The sequence below is a fragment of the Mastigoproctus giganteus genome, chromosome 4 (assembly GCF_048544385.1).
Source record: "Mastigoproctus giganteus isolate SK-2022 chromosome 4, ASM4854438v1, whole genome shotgun sequence".
NCBI lineage: Eukaryota > Metazoa > Arthropoda > Arachnida > Uropygi > Thelyphonidae > Mastigoproctus > Mastigoproctus giganteus.
The window spans coordinates 243,718,801-243,740,552 of record NC_143578.1 but is presented as its reverse complement, the minus strand read 5'-3'; the positions used below and the strand labels follow the sequence as shown (position 1 = coordinate 243,740,552).

The 21,752-nt window shown below is 37.9% G+C and overlaps 1 protein-coding gene across 2 annotated transcripts in view; it reads left to right on the top strand.

The window, feature by feature from the left end:
- LOC150087581 (uncharacterized) overlaps positions 1–17,514 on the top strand; it is a 317,512-nt gene extending 299,998 nt beyond the window's left edge. For both annotated transcript variants that reach the window (XM_090371262.1, XM_090371263.1), the window contains exon 7: positions 15,524–17,514. The gene's annotated coding sequence lies outside the window, so the exon portion shown is untranslated. The remainder of the gene's footprint in view (positions 1–15,523) is intronic.
- Positions 17,515–21,752: the final 4,238 nt, after the last annotated feature.

The window sequence follows — 21,752 nt, the reverse complement described above, 5'->3', positions numbered from 1 at the left end:
CCATTGCCTTATACAGGGGAATAATCACCTCCTTATCCCTGCTAGAAACATTCCTGTATATCATTGACAAGACACCATGAGCTACTCTTGCAGCTCGTCTGCACTGCTCAGAGAACTTCATATCTGCCTGCACAATTATCCCCAGGTCCTTTTCATTCTCCACCACTGTCATTGTAGTACCGCAGAGTTAGCATTAGCATTAGTAGAGGCATTTGATGCAAGAAAGCAAGCTTATGCAGCATCAGCCAAAAAAAAAAAAAAAAAAAAAAACCACTTCCACTTCACCCCTCTGTTCGTTCAAAATACCTGTCCAGCTGAGCCTTAAACTTATTTAGGCTATCAACCTCCACCACAAGGGATGGAAGTCTGTTCCACCAACCAACCACCCGCTGGCTAAAGACAAATTTCCGCACGTCTATCCTACATCTGTCTTTCCTCAATTTGAATTTATGCCCTCTCAGGTGATTATTCTGAGCTAGAGGAAGAATCCCATCAGCATTGAGCATGCTTAAACCATTCAAGGCTTTATACACCTCTATCAGATCACCTCGCTGGTGCCTAGTCTCCAGACACTGTAATTTGCAAAACTTAAGCCTTTCTTCATAAGAGCACCCCTTTGTTCCATTCACTAATCTTGTTGCCCTTCTCTGTACTCGTTCCAGCAGCTCTACATCCTTCTTGAAATGAGGCCTCCAGACCTGTATACAGTACTCTAGGTGTGGCCTGACTATCGCCTTATACAATGGAATAATCACCTCCTTATCCCTGCTGGAAAAATTCGTGTATATCATTGACAATACTCCTTGAGCTACTCTTGCAGCCCGTCTGCACTGCTCAGAGAACTTCATATCTGCCTGCACAACCACCCCCAAGTCCCTTTCATTCTCTACCACTGTCAGTGTTGTACCACAGAGTTGATACGTTGCTCTGGGGTTGCTGTTTCCCATGTGTAGTACTTTACATTTGTCAATGTTAAACTTCATTTGCCACCTCTCAGCCCATCTGCTCAACCTTTCCAGATCCTGTTGCAGCAGCATAGTGTCAGTAGTGTCCTTGACAACCCTGCCAACCTTTGTATTGTCTGCAAACTTGGACATTAATCCCGATATACCATCATCAATATCATTTATAAATACAGAAAACAATAATGGACCCAACACTGAGCCCTGAGGGACTCCACTAATAACATCAGTCCACGATGAGCAGTGTCCATTGATTACCACTCTCTGTCTTCTCCCCCTCAACCACCCCTTTATCCATAGCAGCAATTTGCCTCCAATGTCACACTGCTCCAATTTGTGTAGCAGTCTTCCATGTGCAACAGTATCAAAAGCCTTTCTAAGATCCAAGTATATAATATCAAAGTTATTCCCTGCATCCAGTTCTTTTGTGACTGCATCATAGTATCCAATCAAGTTGGTCAGGCAAGACTTCCCCTTAACAAAACCATGCTGTGTCTGAGCTATAACTGAAGTCTTGTCTAAATGATCCTGCAGTGCGTCTTTAACCAGTGCCTCCATTAATTTTCCTGGAACAGAAGTTAAGCTCACAGGTCTATAATTACTTGTGTCAGCCTTTGATCCTCCTTTGTGAATTGGGGTCACATTTGCACATTTCCAGTCTATGGGTACCTCCCCTGAGTCCAAGGAAGCTCTCATAATTATGGCTAAGGGTTTGCTTACTTCCTTTGCTGCCTCCTTTAATATAACTGGATAGATCCCATCCACCCCGGGTGCCTTTCTTGTGTTTATCTTCAACAGTTTCTCCTCCACTTTACTCCCAGTTATTTCAAGATTCTGTAACTTACTGCTAGAGTTGAATACACCTCTGGCATTCCCCTCGCTGAATAACTCCTCATGTGTGAATGTCGATGCAAAATATTCATTTAGTTTGTTAGCCACCTGAGCAGGATCATCAACACTTGACCCATCAATATCAAGTGGACCAATCTGATTCATCCCTTTCCTTCTAGAGTTTACATAAGTAAAGAACTCTTTGCTGTTTTTCTTTGCATCCCTTGCCAAGGATTTCTCGTAATCTGCCTTCGCCTGCCTAACCTCCTTTGTAACTTGGTTGCATATCAACTTGTATCTATCATAGGCTTCTGTGTCATGTGTTAATTTGTAAGTATCCCATGCATTTTTCTTCTCTGCCATATGCCTCATTAGTTCATCTGACATCCATTTTGGCCTAAACCTTGAACAATATTTCTTAGTTGGTATGTAAAGCCTAGTAGCTTCCAAGATAAGTTCTTTGAATGCTTCCCATTTTGAATTTGCTGTTGGTAACATCATCAGTTGGTCCCACTGTATAGAATTTAAATACTGTCTCAGTCCATCGTAGTCGCCTTTACAGAAGCAATAACCCTTCCCTTTACCCCTAATGGTAGTTACCTCTTTGAGTAAATCCCACTTCAGCACACTGTGATCACTGCCACCTAGTGGTTCATTTATCTGCAGATTCTTAATGCATGAAGAATCACTGCTGATAATCAAATCAAGAGTATTACTCCCTCTAGTTGTCTCCCGAACATGCTGATGTAGAAAACAATCATCCAATAAATCCACAAAAGCCCTGCTAGTGTGTGAGTATCCAGCCCCCAAATTCCAGTCAATATCTGGGAAATTAAAATCTCCCATTATAAGACACTCTGATTTACTGGCCCACTCTATTTCCCTGTACAGTTCCTTATTATACTCATCAGAGTCATTAGGCCTATAGCACACTCCTACTCTCAATTTTGATCTCCCAATGTTTATGTCACACCAAACTGACTCCACACTGCACTGTCCAGCGATATCGACTGGCTTCACTTCCTTGGTTTTTATGTGTTTCTTAACTAATAGCATAACACCTCCCCCCTTCCTATCCTGTCTATCCTTTCTGTAGACGTTGTACTCCCCAAATTGCAGTTCCGCATCCCTTATATCTGTGTGACACCACGTCTCTGATATCCCAACAATATCTGCCTTCGATGTTTTGAGCAATACCTCAAATTCATCAAATTTATTTACTAAACTCCTAGCATTGGTGTACACGCAAGTATACCTGCACCTGTTTTTATTCTTAGCTACCCTAACACAACCCATGTGTTTACTTGTACCACAATGGCTCCCAGCAGTCTCTGAAATACCATGCATCTTGTTTTTCAGGCTTCTGCTCATTCTAATAGAAGCAGTGCAAGAATCTCTTTCACCTCTGCCAGTGGCTACTGTCAATCTATTGGTCTTTGTCTCCCCCCAAGCTAGCAGTTTTCCGACCCACCTAACACTGCCTCGATAGCATCAGCAAATATTCTTGCACCCTTTCTATTTAAGTGTATCCCATCCCTGTAGATGCAATCTCTCCTGTTAACAAGTACAGTCCAGGCTGAAAAAAATTCTACCCCTTGAGCCTTGCACAATCTTTCCAGGGCCGAATTGATCGACAAGGCTCTCATCATATACTCCCTCCTATCGTGTCTGGGCAGAATTGCAGACACTTTCAAATTCAACCCTAATTCTCGGCTTTTGTTCAACAGTGACCTGTACTTGTTAAGTAATTCTGCCGGTCTCCTACTCTTAATATTATTAGTGCCAACGTGTACAACTATATCACCTTTTGTGCCCTTAAAAGATGATATTCGCTCTACAACGTCATCAACCTTTGCCCCTGGCAGACATACCCTGGTCCTGTTCCACCTATCTTTTTTACAAAGCATGTTCCCCGTTTCCCTGACAATAGAGTCACCAACAACTACTAGTTCCTTCGGGACCAGTGCATTCTGCCTTGGGGGTTGTCTCTGTGTCACGCGATGCCCAAGTGCAAGCTCTGGCGTTGATGTGGGCAGCTGAGAGCTTGATGGGCCCCTCAATTTAGTTTCTTTGAGGGCATCCACCCTGTCCTTCAAGCTCTCATATAGGCCCAAAAGAACGCCGAGTTGTTGCCTGATATCGATACACTCCTTGCATCGCGCACACACAAAGACATCCCCCTTGGCAGTATCATGTCCCGTACCCGATTGCTCTGCAAACATCAAGCAAACAGTGCATTTTATAAGGCTGTGAGTCAGAGGACAACTGCCCCCCTCAGTTCTGCTCTGAGCCACAGCACTTCCATTAGCTTGAGCCTTTTGCTTTGCTGCTCTGGTCTGAGTCATGATTCTATTAATTTATTAATTAATTATGTTATGTTATTAATTATATTACGTTTGTAATCTAAGTCGTTATATGTATTTATTTAAACGTACAATTTAACTGCTAACGAAGTTCAACTAACGCTATCTAGTACGGTATATAACCTACGGTATATCTAGTACGGTATCACAATGGCGGGAAAGTTGATACGTTGCTCTGGGGTTACTGTTTCCCATATGTAGTACTTTACATTTGTCAATGTTAAACTTCATTTGCCACCTCTCAGCCCATCTGTTCAACCTTTCCAGATCCTGATGCAGCAGCATAGCGTCAGTAGTGTCCTTAACAACCCTGCCAACCTTTGTATCATCTGCAAACTTGGACATTAAACTTGATATCCCATCATCAATATCATTCATAAACACTGAAAACAACACTGACCCAACACTGAACCCTGAGGAACTCCACTAATAACATTAGTCCACGTTGAGCAGTGTCCATTGATTACCGCTCTCTGTCTTCTGCCACTCAACCATCCCCTTATCCATAGCAGCAATTTGCCTCCAATGCCACACTGCTCCAATTTGTGCAGCAGTCTTCCATGTGCAACAGTATCAAAAGCCTTTCTAAGATCCAAATATATAATATCAAAGTTATTCCCTGCATCCAGTTCTTTTGTGACTACATCATAGTATCCAATCAAATTGGTCAGGCAAGACCTGCCGTTAACAAAACTATGCTGCGTCTGAGCTATAACTGAATTCTTGTCTAGATGATCCTGCAGTGCTTCTTTAACCAGTGCCTCCATTAACTTACCTGGAACAGAAGTTAAACTAACAGGTCTATAATTACTTGTGTCAGCCTTTGATCCTCCTTTGTGAATTGGGGTCACATTTGCACATCTCCAGTCTATGGGTACCTCCCCTGAGTCCAAAGAAGCTCTCATAATTATGGCTAGGGGTTTGCTTACCTCCCTTGCTGCCTCCTTTAATATAACTGGATAGATCCCATCCACCCCAGGTGCCTTTTTTATGTTTATCCTCAACAATCTCTCCTCCACTTTCCTCTCAGTTATTACAAAATCATCCAGCTCACTGCCAATGTTTACTTTACCTACATCATTCTCCTTCCTGAATAACTCCTCATGCGTGAATGTAGATGCAAAACACTCGTTTAGATTGTTAGCCACCTGAGCAGGATCCTCAACTGTTGAACCATCAATATCCAGTGGACCAATCTGATTCATCCCTTTCCTTCTCGAATTTAAATATGTAAAGAACTCTTTTCTGTTTTTCTTTGCATCCTTTTCCAAGGATTTTTCGTAGTCTGCCTTTGCCTGCCTAATCTCCTTTGTGACTTGGTTACAGACCAACTTATATCTATCATAGGCTTCCATGTCATCCATTAATTTGTATGTATCCCATGCATTTTTCTTCTCTGCCACATGTCTCATTAGTTCATCTGACAACCATTTAGGCCTAAACCTTGAACAATATTTCTTAGTTGGTATGTAAGCCTGGTAGCCTCCAAGATTAGTTCCTTGAATGCTTCCCATTTTGAGTTTGCTGTTGGTAACATCATCAGTTGGTCCCACTGTATAGAATTTAAATACTGTCTCAGACCATCATAGTTGCCTTTACGAAAACAAAAACCCTTCCCTTTACCTCTGATGGTAGTTACCTCCTTGAGTAAATCCCACTTCAGCACACTGTGATCACTGCCACCTAGTGGTTCATTTATCTGCAGATTCTTAATGCATGAAGAATCACTACTGATAATCAGATCAAGAGTATTGCTCCCTCTTGTTGCCTCACGAACATGCTGATGTAGAAAACAATCATCCAATAAATCCACAAAAGCCTTGCTAGTGTGCGAGTGACCAACCCACAAATTCCAGTCAATATCTGGGAAATTAAAATCCCCCATTATAAGACTCTCTGATTTACTGGCCCACTCTATTTCCCTGTACAATATCTTATTATACTCCTCAGAGTCATTAGGCCTATAGCACACTCCTACTCTCAATTTTGATTTCCCTATGCTTATGTCACACCAAACTGACTCGACACTGCCCTGTCCATCGATGTCGACTGGCTTCACTTCCTTGGACTTTATGTGTTTCTTAATTAATAGCATAACCCCTCCTCCCCTCCTGTCCTGTCTATCCTTTCTATACACATTGTATTCCCCAAATTCCAGTTCCACATTACTTATATCTGTGTGACACCACGTCTCTGATATCCCAACAATATCTGCCTTTGATGTTTTGAGCAATACTTCAAATTCATCAAATTTATTTACCAAACTCCTAGCATTGGTGTACACGCAGGTATACATGCACCTGTTTCTATTCTTAGCTACCCTAACACAACCCATGTGTTTACTTGTACCGCAATGACTCCCAGCAGTCTCTGAAATATCCTGCATCTTGTTTTTCAGGCTTCTGCTCATTTCAATAGAAGCAGTGCAAGAATCACTTCCACCTCTGCCAGTGGCTACTGTTAATCTATTAGTCCTTGTATCCCCCCAACTAGCAGTTTTCCGACCCACCTAACATTGCCTCGACAGCATCAGCAAAAATTCTTGCACCCTTTCTATTTAAGTGTATCCCATCCCTGTAGAAGCAATCTCTCCTGTTAACAAGTACAGTCCAGGCTGAAAAAAAGTCTACCCCTTGAGCCTTGCATAATCCCTCCAGGGCCGAATTGATCGACAAGGCTCTCATCATATACTCCCTCCTATCGTGTCTGGGCAGAATTGCAGACACTTTCAAATTCAACCCTAATTCACCGCTTTTTTTCAACAGTGACCTGTACTTGCTAAGTAATTCCGCCGGTCTCCTACTCTTAATATCATTAGTGCCAACGTGTACAACTATATCACCTTTTGTGCCCTTAAAAGATGATATCCGCTCTACAACGTCATCAACCTTTGCCCCTGGCAGACATACCCTGGTCCTATTCCACCTATCCTTTTTACAAAGCATGTTCCACGTTTCCCTGACAATAGAGTCACCAACAACTACTAGTTCCTGTGGGACCAGCGCATTCTGCCTAGGGGGCTGCCTCTGTGTTGCCTGATGACCAAGTGCAAGCTCTGGCGTTGATGTGGGCAGCTGAGAGCTTGATGGGCCCCTCAATTCATTTCCTTCGAGGGCATCCACCCTGTCCTTCAAGCTCTCATAAAGGCCCATAACAACGCTGAGTTGTCGCCTGATTTCCTTGCACTCCTTACATCGTGCACACACAAAGACATCCCCCTTGGCAGTATCGTGTCCCGTACCCGACTGCTCCGCAAACATCAAGCAAACAGTGCATTTTAAAAGACTGTGATTCAGAGGGCAACTGACCCCCTCAGTTCTCCCCTGAACCACAGCACTCCCATTAGCTTGAGCCTTTTGCTTTGCTGCTCTGGTCAGAGTCATGATTCCGATTTAATTCAATAAAATTTCAAAACAAAAATTAAATCCTTAAGTTATATCCCAAAACAGTTATAACGCTATATTTATTTTTCGGTATCTAGTGTTTTCTACGAGTTCCCTTTATACAACTTCCGTATCACGTGTACCACTATAGTTATGTATTAATTATTTGTTACGATTAAGTCGTTATATATATATAGAGTTAAAAATACAATTTAATTGACAATAAAGTTTATCAAGATTAATAGATTTACTGATTAATTGACAATATTATATTGTGCACTATACTACACTACGCTTATGCTATCGTGTAAAAATGGCGGGAATTCTCGAACGGTACTTCTACGGACTCGTAAGTATTGATTAGCTTCCAAATCTCGCTATCTCAATTTAGAATAAACTAAGGATCCTGACTAGGTCTATAATCTACTTATAGAAGATAATTTGATATAACAATTTGTTAATAAATGGACTAAATTTGGTTAAAAAAAAAAGACCTCTTGTTCAATTTGTGACACGTGGATTTGATACCGTTACCGATACTAAGTAATATCTACAAAATCTCTGTCTAAGTTAAACTTTAAACTAAGTATCGTAACTAGGAATATAAAGCTACTCTAGAAAATAAGTTAATATGACAATTTAAACTAATAAATCAGAAAATTAATCAGGAAAAACTTCTCTGTTTCAAGAGCTTCAAGGAGCTACGTCCGCAAAGTCTAACCTCGCACCCAGACTCAAAGACGTAGTTAAAGTCCTAAGACCCACTACGTTAGGTACCATCGTTATTATCATTATTATTTTTATGTTAATCTAATTTAATTTCGGGTTATCTGCTTTTATCTTGCTGGCATTCTCAATTGTTCTATGGTGATTACAATTGACAGGTCAGCACCCCTACCCAATACACTAAAAATAAACATTTGTCTATATTTCATTATGGTTGATGGTATTTCTACTATAACTAGTGCCCTGGATCCATAACACAGTTTAATACCTTTTCTTGCTTGCTTAGTTGTTCAGTAATGTGTTTAAAATCCTGTTATTTTTATCAATATTTGTAATTGTAAATTGTAAACAATATTTGTAATTTGGCATTCGAGGTGAGCGGACGCGCTTTGTCAGGGCTCCTCAGCTAAGTGGATTGGATTACTATTGTTTAATGCTTTTAAATATTTGATTTATTTAGATATTGTTGGATTATTTTGTTATAGGTTTTCCTGTAATAGTTTGATTTTAATAATATTATAGATATTTTTACAACTCACACAGAAATAGCCGATGGCGATTTACGGGTGAGTCATGATTTAATCCATTGTGTAACCTGTGGAATGTTTTCCAAGGTCAACCTGGTGAGTAATCCTAGCTCATCTGGGGATTCTTTTATTTGTGATCGATGTAAGGAGTGCACCGATCTTAAATTACAATTTGGTGCACTGATGGAACAGTTTGGGTCCCTGAAAAAAACGGGTGCTTGCCCTCGAGAATAATGCATCTGGGAGCACGACAAGGACTCAAGACTCCAGCAATCTACTAAGTGATGCACACCCGATTCTGGCCTCAAAACAGAAAAACCAAGTGCAAACTACTCTGGTTAAAAAGGACATTGTTTTATTAGTAGACTCCATTGTCAGGGAAACGAGGAATATTTTTTGTAATAAGGATAGGTGGAATAGAACCAGGGTATGTCTGCCGGGAGCAACTATTAATGATGATGTCACCAACAGATTGTCAGATTTTAAGGGGGGGTAAAGAGAATATTATTATTCATGTGGAGACTAATGACATTAAACATTCACGACCTGACGATTTGTTGGAAAAATACAGGACCATGCTGAGGAAATGCCGCGAGCTAGGCCACAATGTCTATGTGTCTGCATTGCCCAGACACGATAGGGAGGATTATATGTTAAAAGCCTTGTGGATTAACTGAAAACTTGAAGGACTCTGCAAGGCTTTAGGGGGGGAAATTTCTATCAGCATGGCCCACACTTGTAGGTAGGTAGAAAGAATTTGTTCTGTAGAGCGGGATACACTTAAACAAAAGTGGTGCAAAAGTTTTTGCCAGTACTTAAAGGTTCAGGGAAACTGCTAGTTAGGTGGGGGGAGGTAATACTGACACGCATTTATCTGATAATATTGGTCAAAGTAACTCTTGCACATACCGCAAGAGTTCTTATCTGTTTTTTTTTTTTTTTTTATGAAAACCCCAAACACAAAAGATATAAAAACCTATAGTACTTAGTACCGTGCATGGATTGAAGGAGAAGTATGGGGGGGGGATGCCGGAAACTTTGCTCTAGAGACTAAACATGGGTTTCACCACTTCAAGCCTCCAATAAGCAAAGTGTTGGTATTTCACCGGTTGATGATAGTCATCTACCACCTCCCAACTGGACATATTATCTGGATGTTCTGGGGGCAGAAACGTTTCAAGTGAGCGGGTAGCTAATGCCAGGGAAGAGAGCCTAAAAAACATCAAGGGTTGTTAAATATACAAGAACAGTAAGTCAATAACATTACTATATAAACAATTAAGTTTATATAGTAATGTTAGAAGTGTCGTCAATAAAATGAGTGAATTCAAACTTCTGGTTAAAACAAGTAACGCGGACATAATAGGGCTTACGGAGACATGGTGCCACCTGGAAATTGGGGATGATGAGTTTCAGTACATCTTGTATAATGTATTTAGGAAGGATAGGGTAGACAGAAGGGGTAGTGGGGTAATGCTTCTTATCAGAAGCAGCCTGAGTGCGACGATAGCGTTCCCGGATTCAGCCGTTTCACATGCTAGTATAGAATCTGTATGGTGTGAGATAGTTAGAAACAAAGGTATAATGAGAGTAGGAGTAATCTACAGAACAGGTGATTGTGAAGATTATGACGAAAGACTTTACATGCAAATGGAATGGGCAAGTAAGCGTCAATGTCTTATTTGCCTTATTTACTCCAATCAATTGGAGTAAATGGGAAGGAAACTCAACATGGGGAACAAAATTTTTAAATCAACTAGATGACTGTTATTTGTATCAACATGTCAGGAAAAGTACTAGAGAAAAGAATATCCTAGACCTCATCATCACCCATGAATCAGAACATAACAGGGCTGTAAGTAGAGGAACCAGTAGCAGGAAGTGATCACGGAGTTCTATGGTGGATGATGATGATAATGAGAGAGGTAGCAGCAGTAAAAGGCAAAGGAATGGGTTTTAATTTCAGAAAAGGAAATTACGATGCCTTAAGGTACTACATGGCCTCTATTAACTGGATAGATATCGCACAGAGAATGAATACAATTGAACTGTGGTATGCTTTTAAAACATTAATCACAGATGCCTTAAATGCGTATTTACCATTAAAAAAATACTCCACAAGGAGGGTTCCAAGTTGGATGAATAGTGAAGTTGCCACATTACTTGAGCAGAAAAAGGTGGCATGGAAAGGTTACAGGGAAATAAAAAATACTGAAGCCTATAACAGCTACAAGGTGATCTGTAATAGAGCCACAGAAAAGGTTCAACGGGCAAAGGCAGTTTATGAGAAATCACTAGCAAACAGAGCAAAGAGGGGGGTTGGGTTAAGGAATTCTTCACATATATAAATGCCAAGAAGAGCAGGACAAACCAGATCGGACCTTTACGTAAGGGAAAGGGGATAGTATTAAATACACCAGCTGCCATTGCAGATGAACTCAACGGTTATTTTGCATCGATATTTACAAATGAAAAATCTTTTTACGGCAATGGGAAATTGTGGGAGTGAAGTTGAAAAATATGTAATTAATGATATTGAAATTTCCCAAGATTATTTAATGAAAAAACTTTCGAGCCTACAGACCAGTAAGGCTCCTGGAGTTGATGGAATATACCCTATAATCTTAAGAGAGGCGGCAAGCGAGTGCATTGAACCATTGAGGCTAATTATGCGAGCATCACTAGACTCTGGGGAGATTCCCTTGGATTGGAAAAGTGCCAATGTATCTCCCATACATAAGGGGTGGCTCTAAGAGTGAAGTGAGAAATTATCGACCTATCAGTCTGACTTCAGTGGTAGGGAAAATCATGGAGGCAATGATCAAGGGTGGAATTCAGGATCATTTGGATCGAATTGAAATTCTCAAGGATACTCAGTATGGTTTTGTGAAGGGAAAATCATGTTTAACAAATCTGGTTTGCTATTTTGAAAGGGTCACTCACGAGCTGGATTTAGGGAATAATTTTGACATTGTTTATTTAGATTTCAGCAAAGCTTTTGACTCAGTCCCACATGAGCAGTTGCTTTATAAGCTGGAACAGGTTGGAATCACTGGGAAAATCCTTAGATGGATAGTAGGATGGCTTCAGGGTAGGAGGCAGAGGGTTGTGATAAATGGCTATTCCTCAGATTGGGTTGATGTAAGAAGTGGGGTTCCCCAAGGATCAGTATTAGGACCACTGTTGTTTTTAATTTTCATAAACGACATCGATGAAGGCATAGAAGGCGTGATGTCTAAATTTGCAGATGTTAAAATTGGTAGAGTAGTTAATGATCACTGTCAAGCTGAGCTTCTTCAGAGAGACCTAGAGAGACTTCAGGAATGGTCAGAAAAATGGCAACTATCCTTTAATCCAATAAAGTGTAAGGTATTACACCTGGGAAACAGTAATCCGAAAATAACTTATTCACTTGGTGGAGTTCAACTAAACCCCAGTACTGGAGGAAAGGGACTTGGGTGTTACGATACGGTCAGGCATGAAATTCTCTGAGTATTGTAAACAGGTTGCAAGGAAGGTACATGGTGTCCTATCGATGATCTATCAAACTTTTGCAAGTAGAGAGATAGGGACGTGATAATCCCATTATATAAGGCTTTTGTTAGACCACACTTGGAATACTGTGTTCAAGTATGGAGACAGCACCTAAAGAAAGACATTGAGCTTCTTAAAAGGGTGCAAAGATGGGTAACTTGCCTGGTGAGGTCAGCAAAAGGGCGTTCTTATGAAGAAAGACTTGGAATATGTGGGTTGCGGAGTTTGGAAACTAGACACCTTAGAGGAGATTTGATTGAGGTGTTTAAGGCTCTGAGAGGCATCAGTAAAATGAATGAGAATGAAATTTTCAAGATTATAAATGATGCTAGAACTGGGGGACATAAATTCAAGTTACGGGGGAAATGTTTAGATTGGACTGCAGGAAGTTTTATTTTAGCCAGCGAGGAATAAGTTGCCTACATGGGTGGTAGAGGCTGACAGTTTGGGGAAATTCAAAGGTCATCTGGATAGTACCTTCGGGTGACGAGATGCGCAAAAGATGATTGGTTTAATTTCCTTTTCTTTTATTAATTGCTATTATTATTTTATTTATTATTTTTTTTATCAGTTTTATTCGGTTTTTTTTGGCTGGTGCAGCATAAGCCATAGGCTTTCTTGCACCATGTGGCCATTACTAATACTAAAAATGAATAAGAGAAGTTTACCTCAGTATGGTACGTAGAACACTTCTGTGTGATACTCTTCAGAAATTAAAATGAAAACAATTAAAAAATTGGAACAATTCCAAGGAAATTGTTTCATGTCAATAGACTTGTTTCCTATTCTTTCATAATTGGATTCTTAACTATGCTACCATTGGATACATCAACTGGTACTTTTTTCTTGAATTCATTTACTATTCTTTCCACAGTGAATTCACACCTGATACTACCTGTGGATGTATCTATTTTATATACATGGAATTATTTTCTGTTCTTCCATACTATAGTTTTTTGCTTGGAATTGTTTCATATATATGGACTTATTTCCTGTTCTTTTATAATTGGATCCTTTATTAAATACACCACCTTTGGATCTAAAGTCACCACGTTACTGATATCTAGGGATTTGAATTAGTTCTTTATTCCTTGGATGTATTTTCTTACAAAATTGGATTCTTTATAAATTGGACTATAGATTTTAATTATTAATCTATTTATATCTCAAAACATTTGATGATTCTTGTTTTCTATACTCTTATACGTTTACAATCATTCCCTTATATGAGACTATTCAGCTTAATATAAAGTAGCCCCATCATTTTGGTCTAACGTGTACATGTTTTTTAGCCAACTTATTGTACAACACTATCTATTAACAGTAATGTGTTTATTTTTATAATTTTGTGACTTTATCACGATAAATTTTTCACATACTATTCCCGCCGCATTTCTTTTTCCAACACTAATTTTAAATTATCTCCATACACTTCTATTCTAAATACGACAGTGGAGATCACTATTTTCCCACTGTTTTGCATTTCTTTTCAGCTTACTATTAAGTCCGCTACGCTGCTATAAACTTTATTATGTAGATATATTGCTAATGTGATTGAAGTTTGCGTGCATTCTGAATATGTATGCTTCATCTTCCCGCTTTTTCCTTTTACTAAGTATGTATTTTTTCCTGCCAGCTTATTTCCATTACACATTTCTTGAAATACTCCAGGTATCGTTCACTTTTACTTTATTATACTTTTGGTTTCGTTTTAGATTCGTTTCTCGGCATGTTTCGACACGCATATTTTTCATTTCAATACAAGCATTTGGTATTAGCTCCCTTTTATGTTAACGTTTACAAATGCCAGAGCCCTTACTTAAGGTTGGGCTTCACAACCCCAGCAAGCTTAGTGTTATTTAATAACTTTTTCTTTGCTTTTTATCTTTCTGCTGTCTATTTGTACTGTATTTCCCATTCATAAAACTGTTAGTGTACACGGGGGTGATATGAACGTTTCTACTATCCTACTTCTCTATTTTTCTTCTGTATTTATTTAAAATACTCCTTTTTCCCTTCCCCATCCTCAGTTTAATACCTCACCCTATACCATGTGCTGTTTGTTATTTGGTTTTTTTTAGGAGCATTAGCAACTAAGGCCATATTGCTCCGGGATATGCGGTGGTCATTCCTTGACCTTTCCGCATACTCCGTATTTGGTGGTGACGGGCTCGAACCCCGGTCTAATCAAGAAGCATGTGCTACGCACTGCTGCTCCTTCCCACCTGGCTACGGAGGCGCCCTATACCATGTGCTTGTTCCAAATTTATTTATTGAATCATTTGAATCTTATCTATACATAATTAAATCCTACACCACATATTTATATTAACCATATTTATTCTAACTTGATCCTTTATTTTCCTAAATAAATTACACTGCATTGGGACTACCATATCCATACTGTATTAGAATATGCTAATTTCATTTTCATTGCTTTTTGGCTTTTCACTTTTCTTCTACTACTATGGACAAGTATAGAAATGCAGTTCCTGATACATAGTCAGGTGTAGTTCCCTGATGAAATACTTGATCATATATCAATATTTATTTATTTCAGCTGACATCAGCTCAAGCATATTTGCCTTACCTATATTTGACCATTTTCTAAATATATTTTCCCCCCATATTTGATGACAGCTATAACACTATCATTTTATTTTCATTTTAATTGCTTTTTATTTTATTAGTATTTTGATGTACTAATTTTACTTTAAAGTTCTCACACTTTCTGTTGGCTTGGTAATTCAGCCCATAATTTTCTTAATTCATCATAACCTTTAGGATATTAACATTCTTTCACAAATCTACTACACTTCTTTTTCTACTTTCCTCACCCTTCTAATTACTGGCACTTTGTGTAACTTTCACATCCATTTATGCTTACTTTATTCAATGTATTAATACAAACTTATATATACCCTTGCATCCTTTAATGCTACTTTGCGTTTTTAGATGCATCTGTCATACCTGATTTATTAATCTTTTATTCACTGAAACCAAACAGAATACCTCTTCATCATATGTAACTTTTTAAAGCAAAAATAACCAGGTATTTAAAATTAAACATTTTAATAGTATTGATTTGTGTTTATTTGTAAGCAAATTTCAATTTTTAGGCCGCGAGGTGTGTTTTTTTTTTTTTTTTTTTTTTGTTATTTGATTCCACTAATTATAGGCAATGTTTATCACTCTAGATGTAAAGCACAGACTTAGCAAGAATAAGTGACTGCCGGAGTAAAGCGAAGATTTTATTGGAGCTGATAATTGTGACTTCTCTGATCCAAATTATGTAAGCACAGTTTGGATTTGTCAGATGAACACCTGCTCATTGCTTCTGGAGATGGCTCTAAATATTAAGTGATTTGTATTTGGAGCTAGCGTACAACTGGTACATAAAGGTTTATTACCTGAAGATTTACTACAGACAGTTTAATCATGCGTGGAAGTAAAACAAAATGCCTAAACCTTACAAGTCTCTCTTCCAATATTTGTAAATGAAACAAAGAAATATTGCTGTATTTTGTATTCCATGATACAGAGTTGTATGTAGTCATTAATTTTATCATAGGAACAAAAGTGTGAATGAACTGACCAAGAGCATTGAAACTCAGTGTTGAAGATCTGAGATGTAACCTCAAGCTGCATACTGTTAAAACCCCAAATGCCTATATTTTATGTATATGAAGTGTAATAACGTTACAAATATCTTTATCTTGTACAGCGTGCATTTTAATCTTATATGGCACACTGACATATGTCAGTTCTCCTTTCACAGATAATTATATGCTCAATATTACCAGGTGATTTCATTCTTAAGTTGTTCTAAAGCTTGACCACTGCATATAATGCACGTATTTTGAGGTAAATACACAAGAGAATAGCTTCTGTCTCTTTATGTATATTTTGGTGTTTTTGTGTACTGTTAAGAATTGAATCTTATAAAACGTAGGAAGATTTGCACAGCAGGTACTTAAATGACAGTTTCCTCCTACAAAAAAAAAAGGAAAAAAGTCCTCCAAGCAAGCAGTTCTCAGATGAGCTGGATACGCACAAGAAAATGAATGCATGGATGAGTACGTCCTGTCACAGTGCCTTCTGTGCAAGTTTCCATTCATTCAAATTAATTAATCTTTTTCTTTTCTCATTTGAAATATTTCCAACAACAGTAAATTGGTGGTCTACTATAACATTGTACTCTGCTAGAACATTTTACATGTGTAAGTAGCAAATTAAAGATACATTACCATTGTAACTCAAACAAAGTCACGTGCATTCTTTGATCTTGATGATATTTGACTTCTACCACCTGACAGGATTGTACTGTTTCGTACCATGCAAATTGTGCGTGAAGGATTGTGTGTGTACTCTAAGTACTATTTGTTTGGAGAACTGCGTGACTTGGAGGACTCCCATTCTTCACAGAGTGCAGCGTGACATCTGATTGAAAAATCTGGCTTGCACAACAGTTAACAATAAGGCTTTGGAGCCTGGAAAATTCAAAATCTATTATAAAATGTATAAAAATATTTTATATAAATTTTTTTAGTTCTAATTTTGGATTATTTTTTTACTGCAGAACCCTTTTTTAATGTTTGTAATTGCTTACTATGTATCTCTACAGTTTTATTTCTCACAATAGCTTTAACTCTAATCTAATCCAAAGTGCTCCAGAAGAATTCATTCCACCTATTTGTTTCATATTAATTTTAATTACGATTTTTCAGCCTTTAAAAAATCAACTGATAAAATAACTTTATTTGTATAAAGGCAGCTATATGCAGTATGTGTACAAATGTGATGTGAGTAAAGTGCAACTTAACATCTGTTTTACGAAGATTATCAAGAAATACTCCCTCACTATGGTGCTCTCTTCAAATTCTAGTTGTTTTAACTTTTGGATTGTTGCTTTGTGTGCAAAGGATATTTTTAAATGGGCTTTCTGAACATTTATGTGAGCAGCTGCTGTGAACAATGCGAGTGCATTAGCACTTGAACATAGCTCAAATTTCTCATTTTATCACATCATTGTTGCCTTCACAGAGTTATTTTAATGACAGTGATATTTTAAAACTACACCACTGCTGGATTTTTTTTTCCACATTTACAACAAAAGTTTGTCTTACTTTGAACTATATTTCAACCAGTAATTAAGTGTAATACAAGTTATTAAAATCATGTAGTTAGAGGCTTTTTGTATTTCTGATTCATTGAATTTTTTTCTTTAACGTAAGTCATTACCATAATAAATTATACTCTGCAAGTATTCAAAATAGACACTTGGTTAACTGTCTTTGATAAAACCCAGTCACAAAATATTTGTCGGATTTATGTATTTAGCAGTGATTTAGTGTGTGCAGTTCCCACCACCACCCAACACTTTGAAGTGAATAGTAATATATAGCATATTATTTAAAAAAAAAAACTATCCTGGTTCTGTGTATTATTATATCTTTATTGTTGCTCATGCTCTGGAAGAAGTTCTGATCAAAAGAGACTACTTTTTGAATAAAAATTTGCACATTGCAATAATTTTATAAGCAGTCCCCTATAATGGCAGTTCCTCTGATGATATGCAAATGTCCCAAATTTCTTGCCACCACTGGAAGTCTTCAATTGGCCTGTTTCATTCTGTTGGAATATCATCAAATCTTTGTCCTTTCAACTTCATTTTCAGTTTGGAGAGAGAGAGAGAGAGAGAGAGAGAGAGAGAGAGAGAGAGAGAGAGAGAGAGAGAGAGAATCATATGAAACAGTCTGGTGTATATTATGGAGAGTGAAATTCTAGATGAAATTTTATTGGGCCGAGAGTTCTTGAATGGAGGGTGTGGTGTGTGTGCAGGAGCATTGTCATAGTGGAGAAACCAGCCACCATCTAAATTTTTATCTACAAATCTAAACTTCTTTGTAATTACGTTCGCTGCCTGATCATTCTGAACATATTCATAATGAATGAAACCTGAATGTAAAAAAGGAAAAAGTGCCTTTGGCACTTATTTGAGTTAAGTGACTAATGAGATAGTCTGTCAGTCATCATATTTCAGCAGCAGTGTGAAGTTTGGGATTGATGGCTGACATTTCAGTTTCTTTTTTTGTTTATTTTATGTGTGATATTTCAGTTATCCTTTGCTTACTCAGATGGTTCTGGTGCTCCCAACATCTGTGTAGCCATAAAAATTTTTAATTAATTTTATTTTAGCCACATTGGGCAGTAACAATGACGTGAAATTTCTTTCATGTCATTATAAATTCTTTGCGATTTCTGTTTTTGCTTATTAGGATTCCCTCAGCATTTGATGTATAGTTCTCTGTTGAAATTTGATATTTCACACTATTTTATTTTAAGCTACTCCCTTATTTGTTTCTAAATTTTGTAACTAAAAAAAAAAAAAAATCTCATGCATCTTGTAAAATTTTTTTACAAGATGCATGAGAACTGAGCAAAACAAATATATAAATGGAGAACAAAACAGTTGATAGTGTGTGTAGCCTGGCATATGCTGTCACTGGTGCTTCTTTTTTTTGTTCTTTCTCCATTTATATTTTTTGTTCAGTTCTCATACACCTTGTACACCACTCTTTCATTTCAAATTTGAGCTCTGTCATTATTATTTTTTTGGAAAGAATAAATTTGGCTTCAGTTGGGATGATTGGAATTTTTAACTGGTTCTGTAAAAATTGTCTGGCATGATCTAAAGGAGAGCTGAAGTTCATCAATTTCTCAGATAGTTAAACGCTGATCAGAATGAATTTTTGCAAACTTTAGCAACCCTTTCATTACTTTTTTTGAGATTGAAGGTTTACCTGAGGTATGTTCGTGTGAGATGGCACCTGGGATTTCTCCCATCTCCGCCTGTGTGTGTGTTAGAAAGTTAAAATTATAGTTTACCTGAGCGTGATTAATCTTTGAGAGATATTTGACCATTTTGAAAACATTTTCATCTGCTGATAAACAAAAACTTTACTTAAACAAGCATCACCAAATGCAATTCTTTAATGGTTGGATAATTACCACTCCATTTTTCCCCGTTCTTCACACCCATAAATGTTTGTGTGTCGTGTGTCTCAAAATTGTGCACATTTCACTTTCATATCCATTACACACATATGAGTAGTTATTCATTACATTACATCTCATAGAGGCTAAAGACACATATGAACTTCAACATATTTCTTGCTACTGGTTTGATAGTGTGAGAAGTGGCTTGAATCAGTAATGTGTTGACATCTCCCCTATACTTAAACAAGTATAGGGGAGATTCATCTTGGCCCTCCTCTACCTCCACTGTTTCTTTTGAAATAAATAGTCTCAACTTTTTAATCAGACCTCATAACTGGAGTTTTTACTACTGGATGCTATTATTAATGAAGGATATAGCTTGAGACATTTGCTGTTAATATCCTATTAACAAAACATTGTTCAGTGAATTAGTAAAGCATTATGTACATTGATGGCATATTTAGTTAGTAATACATGAATACCAACAAACCTGTTTTAGTAAGATCCATGTTCAAATTAAAATGTGTGATATCTCATTAGAAAACCTGAAATGCACAGGGGTCACTATGACAGAACATGTAGGAAAAATTAGTTCCAACCATGAAAACAACAGGTGGTATGGATGGAATTATTCCACTGTGCATTAGAGAAGGAATCAAGTAGCACCATAGCAAGTTATTTATGTGGGTCCTACTAAAATGTTTATTTACCACTTGCTTTCCAAAAAGAGGCAGTTCTGATCTGTGGATTATAACTGCCTCTTCTTGTAAGTAATACAGAAGTCTCTTGCCAATGTGTTCATCTGTTTTTTTTTTTTCATAAACAGAAGGGGCTACCGTCTTAAATGATGTAAAGGGGCTTTACATCATTTGAGCAGTCATATTTTTGTAACATGCGCTATCCTTTATATAAAGTGATTGATGTAGCTTTTACAGCCAGCTCTTTGAACCAGAGAGGTGGCAAATAAACCAGATGAGTGAATATATTAACTATTTTGTGCATGAAGGTATGCAGTATAGAACATCTCTTATAGGCACATCACATAATATACGAGTATATACTAATATAATGTACTTGGCAGTGATATTGTGTGATGTACTTATGATGTCAATTTATTCACAAGTACATATCATCATTGTATGTAGGGATGGGAAACAATGACTATTATGGGTTTCCCAATCCACATAATTCAGCTGATTAAGCTACTGTACCGGGAAAGGAACTGTGAGAATGAACATGGGAAACATGGACTTTTTCACAATAGGTAACAATGTCAAGTAGGGCTATATTTTGTCACCTCACTTTTTTAATCTTTATGCCGTAGATATCATGCGTGAAGCTTTGGAACATTTAGAGACTGGCATCAAAATTGGAGGACTGAAGATAAACAACCTTCGTTAATGCAGATGATACTGCGCTAATTTGTAATTCTAAAGATCATCTTAAAGAAACTCTGAGGAGGGTATGTGAAGAAAGTAAGAAAAAGGATTGTTTCCGAATCTGTGTAAAACTAAAATTATGGTGATTGGTGATAATCTCAGTTCTAGTAAAGTGAAGGTTAATGGACAAGATATCAAAGAAGTTGATGAATTTGATTACTTAGGGTCAAGAATAAATAAAAATAGTGACTGCTCAAATGATGTAAAGAGATGACAGGCAATTGCTAAATTTTGGTCGCTGATCTCATAAAATTATGGAGAGATCATGAACTGCCTCTAAAGACGAAACTGAGAATCACTGATTCGTTAATTTTTCCAGTTACCACTTATGGATGTAAAGGATGGAATCTCAAAAGAGTTGACAGGAAGAAAATTGAGGCATGTGAAATGTAGTGTTAGCATTAGTAGAGGCATAGCCGAGTGGTCATGAGCAGGAGTGCAGTAGCACACGCTCTTTGAGTAGACCAGGGTTCAAGCCCCTGACTGCTGAATATGGTCGATCTGCCAACCCACACTGGACCAGCGTCGGCAGATTATGGTCCATTTCCCTCAGCATGAATTGTTGAGGAGGCTTCCATCCTACAGTGGGTTGATAATGGCTGCACTTTACTTTACTTTTTTATGATGCAAGAAAGCAAGCTTATGCAGCATCAGCCAAGAAAAAAAAAAAAAAAAAAACCACTCCCATTTCACCCTTCCGTTCATTCGAAATACTTGTTCCAGCTCAGCCTTAAATATATTTAAGCTATAAACTTCCACAACACAGTATGGAAGTCTGTTCCACCACCCAACTACCCGCTGGCTAAAGGCAAACTTCCACACATCTATCCTACATCTGTCTTTCCTCAGTTTGAATGCCCTCTCAGGTGATTATTCTGAGCAAGAGGAAGAGTCCCATCAGAATTGAGCATGCTCAAACCATTCAAGGCTTTATACACCTCAATCAGATCACCTCGCAGGTGCCTAGTCTCCAGACACTGTAATTTGC